At 43.4% G+C, this 5,133-nt stretch overlaps 1 long non-coding RNA gene across 1 annotated transcript; it reads left to right on the forward strand.

Moving 5' to 3' along the window:
• The first annotated feature begins 552 nt into the window (after positions 1–552).
• LOC127532172 (uncharacterized) lies at positions 553–3,216 on the forward strand. The gene is made up of 2 exons (XR_007939497.1): positions 553–2,648; positions 3,014–3,216. It is a non-coding gene; the product is annotated as an uncharacterized LOC127532172 (long non-coding RNA).
• Positions 3,217–5,133: the final 1,917 nt, after the last annotated feature.

The following is a 5,133-nucleotide window of genomic DNA, read 5'->3' on the forward strand; positions in this document are numbered from 1 at the left end:
TGATAAGCCATTTCCAATTTGCAGTGCACAACTGTTGGATTTGTGTCTAAAATAAGTGTTTCCTGCAGCTTCATCTCCAGGGGAATCCACACTTAGACCAGGTGCAGCCATCTTTGCAAAGCACCATTGTCATAACTGATGGTGTTGATTATGCTGTCACCAGCTCTTGTTTAGTCTCTCTCTTCCTGTTGCTAGAGAGCAAGTCTTGAGTAAAGAAAACAGACATGCAGACATACAAACACATACTCCTTCATTAATTAGTGGGATAGAAGATGGGGGACAAAGGCTACGGTGTCATTATCAACACTGTGTATGAGCAGTGCAGCTAGCAGCACAGAAAAGTTGTTTTTCCTGTAATGCACACTCTCCGCTGTGTATGCTTAATGGATTGAGCTACAGTTCACGTCTTAAGGCTGCCGAGGATGAGCTCTAACAGTCTGTCAGCGACCTTTCTTGGCTTTCCGTCTGATCAAAGCCTCTACTCAGCAGCACCCGCTGCTGCAGGTCCCAACCCTCTGTCCCTCTCACTTGATGTAGAGGAGAACAAAGGCGAGCTGGAAGAAGGACAGACAGAGGAGAGGAGGAGAAAGAAGAAAGTGAAACTAGAGAGGGAGAGAACAGGGAGAGGCCACGCTGAGAGGTCGTGTTTGATGAGAACTCTGGATCTCCTACAGATAGACAATGAGAAAGGTCGGCTCAACTCAGCCAAAATAGAAACATGGAGGAGGCGGGTAGAGGACAAAAGACGAGGCAGACGGAGGAAGAAGAGGAGGAGGAGGTGAAGGAGAAGGGGAGGGATGAGACAGGAGGAGGACCCCATCGGACAGGAGTAGCAGCTCCAATTAAGATTGGTCACCAGATAAGGAGATCTGTGTGTGTTCGTGTGTGTCTGTGAGTGTGGCGCATGAGTCAGTAAAAGCCTCCTTCAGCGTTAAGTGTATGCGTATATATTAGGATGTTTGTGTATTCATGCAGCTGTTCCTGGTTCTCTGAGTTTGTGAGTTTACAGGCATCCTTGCATGCATTTGTAAGCGTTTATGCAGATTTGTGTTTAGCTGTAGAGTGTGTGTGTGTGTGTGCGTGTGTGTGTGAGAGAACTGGCTTCCGTGGAAATATATGCGTGCATATGTTTATTTTCGTACCTGTGGTTTCAGAACCTGTGCATGTTCTCTGCATGTGAGCGCTCACATATGTCTCTTTGAGGGTGGGTTTATCCTCCTATACTTACATGTCCATATATGAATATACATGAGTGAGGCACATCCGATATATATATATGTGTGTGTGTGAGCTTCAATTTGTGGGTGCTAATTAGCCTCGCAGTAATTAATTCCACCGCCACACAGCATTTTCCACACTGACCTTGGCTGCCACGGCGGTCGCTGTGGGGATAGTGTCAATCAGATCTGGCTAATGTGGACGATGTGAGCGTTACTGTACTTCGGCAGGCCAAGTGGACATCCAGCCGATCTGTGAACTGTGCATTTTGTGTGCGTGGGAGGATGAAGTGCTATGTTTGTATGTGAGCGAGCGCAGATGATAGGATGAAGAATTTCCGTGCTGCTCATCTGTTGCTAGTGGAAACAGATGATCTTTCAGCCTCGTACAAGGACGGCGGGGCAGAGTGTCAACACCCCCGCTGTGGCTCAATCTTTCCTGCTCCAGCGTCTCCGTCTATTGTTGCCTCTGCCCTTGTCTGTCTTTGTCTGACGCTCTATTTTCTTTCATGACACTCAGTCTAACCAATAAACCACAGAAGACTAAGGATCAAGATGAAACAGTCTGAATAGCCCGGTCCATCATTATTTCATTTTTTCTGATCAATATAATATGAGTAAGGTAAATTATTTACACTCTGTCATCACCTTTGAGATGTTCCACCTCCACAATCATTATGAGCGGTTAATTACTTCTTGCATTCAGGAATATGGTTCCAGAGTGACACCTTTCACACCTAAAAGCACATGATTATCCCTTAGTTGAACCATGACTACTGCACGCAGGATGACGAATCATTCTAAAATAGCAGTGTGCTGCTGCTTTGTCACTGATCCACCTTGTAGGCTGTCTCCTCTTCCACTTACAGAATGCACAGCGGGTATTTCAGCCTCATTCTTTGCCAAAAATGTCGCTGAACTGATGGAAAACGTCACAACATACCATTACAATAACGGAGGAAAAGTATCCTCACAGCAGCAGATGTCTAAAGAAGAATCTCTAAAAGGGGAAACACTCGCTTGTTTGACACGATCACAAGAAAGTGTAGAAACAATTATGAGGATGTCCATCTGTGCTGGTGGGTTGCATTATGCTGTGCGTTAAAACTTTGTGCTTCGCTGCTCAACACGACTTATCATGCATCCCAGTAGCAACTCCTCAAGATCATCCAGCTTGGAAAGTTAGGATGGCTCACGGGCGATGAAACCTTCCTATCACATCTACCTGCTGAGCTTTTCTGAGCAAATGTTCACCTTGACTCGCCTGTTTGTGAACTCTTTGTTAATTGAAGTAACCAAGCATTCTTCTGTCTTTGTCTTGACAGGTCCAGCTGTTGGATTACACTCTCAGAAGGCTCACAGGGGTGGATACGACTTCCAGGAAGACAGGTTTATGATGGCCTTCTGACTTATGGAAACTAGACGATGGAGGTATAGCTTGAACTGCCGTACAGTGTATGCTACAAACATGACATCCTTATGACTAATTCATTGGGAAAGGTTGAAAATATGCAAAGAGTTTTCTCAATCTGACACGTCTCAGCTATTTGAAATATTTAAGGACATACTGAAACTTTTTTTTCCCTCACATCCTCTCCAGCCATCATCAGCATGACAAGTCTCATTAGTAACTCAGTGTGTGTCACATCCCCTCCCCTTGGTGCTGGCTTTCACACAGTCCAGATAATTTCAACTTTCTCCTGCACAACTTTAATTCCTGTTCTTTCCTGCTTCATTCCTTTATCTGTCCTCCATGTCTCAGCAGCTCTCAAAGGTCATATTCTCTGTTCTTTTAGGCTCATTGGTCACAGGAGGAGGTCTGTTCCCAGTGCCCACCATTCTAGAACCTTGAAGACCTGTAAGGAAATAGAGCTGCTATAACTTTTAATTGAAATGAGACACGAATCTGCCTTTCCAGGTCGGTATTGTTAAAAATAAAGGCTGTTGTTTCAATGGAGATTAATAAATAAGCAAGAATTCCTTGTGGGCCACAGCTGAATGTATCATTTGCATTTAATATTTTTTTTAAAAAACAGGTTCTTTCCTCGCTGTGTGGGTTTGTAGAGTGAATTATTAATCGATATTAAATATACACACCACAACCAGATTGCATTTATAACAGGGAAGCCCATCTGTGGTGCAGCAGCATGCAAATATAATCGCTTTGAATTCATATGTTAGGTGAGCGAGTTGATTTGCATACAGATGTGTAATGCAGAGCCCTAACAAAGTGCCTGGTTAATTGAATTACCACGGCAGTCTCAGCGGAAAAGTGCTGTGCCAGCAATAAGGCTCCGGTGCTGCAGAGCAGGGCAGCAGTAAGAGTAAACACAGTTGCCCCGCAGGGAGGCATATATCGTTATGTTCCTCCTGTGGTCGTTTGGGAGGGCAGAGCTGTCAGAAACAGGGCCGGGCTGTTACTTCTCTCCGTTTCAACATCCCATTGCCATTCTCACTCTTTACAAGTACCCTTCCTGCAGAAACACTCATCGTCCTCTGACACCCTTTTGCTCACCCCTCGTCCCTGTTCCTTTGGATGTTCCTCTTTCTGCAGAGCACTGTTAGGCCTTTGTGACCACACACTTCTCAATACAAAGAGCCAGGTCCATGGAAGTAAACTTGAAATAGAATCAAAAACTAAAGTCTGTGCTTGGATTTGTACTGCAGTAAAGTGAACAGCATTTACAAAAAAAATAAAAAATATATGGACAAATAAGAAAATAGTAACTAGCATCCATGTGAGGACTACCAGTTCTATCCTACCAGTTCTGATGTACAGATGTGAATCTTGGAACATAAATAATAAAATGTCAAACAAAATCACTGCAGCAGAGATGTGGTTTTACAGACGCATGCTGCGTTTAAGAACTTACACGGACAGAATTAACAATGAAGACATTTTAAAAACACTCAACACAAATTATACGCGACTGAACAAAATTAGGAAACAGGAAGCAACATTTTTTGGACACATCTTAAGGAAGGAGACCCTGGAATATATCGTCACAACTGGAAAAATTAACGGGAAGAGAATGAAAATGATAGATGGACTTACATCATGACTACACATGGAACGGGCAACAATTCAGAGAGCAAAAGATAAAAAGAGCTGGAGAGAAATGATCGCCTACGCTGAATGGCATGGCACTTGATTGATTGAAATTAAAGTGACAAAATTATTTAAATGTGTCTGTTTCTGCATGTGATGAGACAACTCAAAGTGCATATAGCTGTTGTAAAGATGCAATGCACATCGATAGACTGAACATTTCAGACAGGCAAAGTTGTGCTAACTGTGCTGAAGTTATTCGAAGAAAAAAGCACTTGCTAGCTATCTTTTTGTGTAGCAAAAAGTATCTTTCTTCTTTGAAAAGTGTCACTATGTCAGCATGACTTACGGACCTTTCACACTGGACGTGGTCTGTCCTGTGCTAGCCACAGGGTTCGGCGTTCTGCTCACATGGAATCACGGACAGCGAGCAAAATAGGCAGTCTTCCAAACTTCCTGTGATAGGACATCACCATCTGCTCGAGTGGGAAACTTCTGGTTTATCGCAAACACTTCAGCTGCAAAGATGTATTTGTCCTGTGCTAAGAAGAAAGTGTTGGCACTAGTGTTGCTAGTGAGAAGAGGAGGGGGTTTGTCATATTCTGCAGGATCATTATATCTTTGTGGTGTTACCGCCTGTTAATCATGCATCTCTTAAAAGTAAACTTCAATGTTTTTGTTACATTCTACATTAAATGTTGCCTACCTACAGCAACATATCTGTTTGGTAAAAAACACCTGGCATGCCAGCTGGAATGGAAACCTGTTCCCTGTTTCCTCCACAAATCTTGGTACAACTGCAAAATTGTGTCATATAAAATGGGAATTTCACAACACAGTAACTTTTCCTCCACTTTGCCCACTGTG

This window comes from Acanthochromis polyacanthus, chromosome 2 (assembly GCF_021347895.1).
Source record: "Acanthochromis polyacanthus isolate Apoly-LR-REF ecotype Palm Island chromosome 2, KAUST_Apoly_ChrSc, whole genome shotgun sequence".
NCBI lineage: Eukaryota > Metazoa > Chordata > Actinopteri > Pomacentridae > Acanthochromis > Acanthochromis polyacanthus.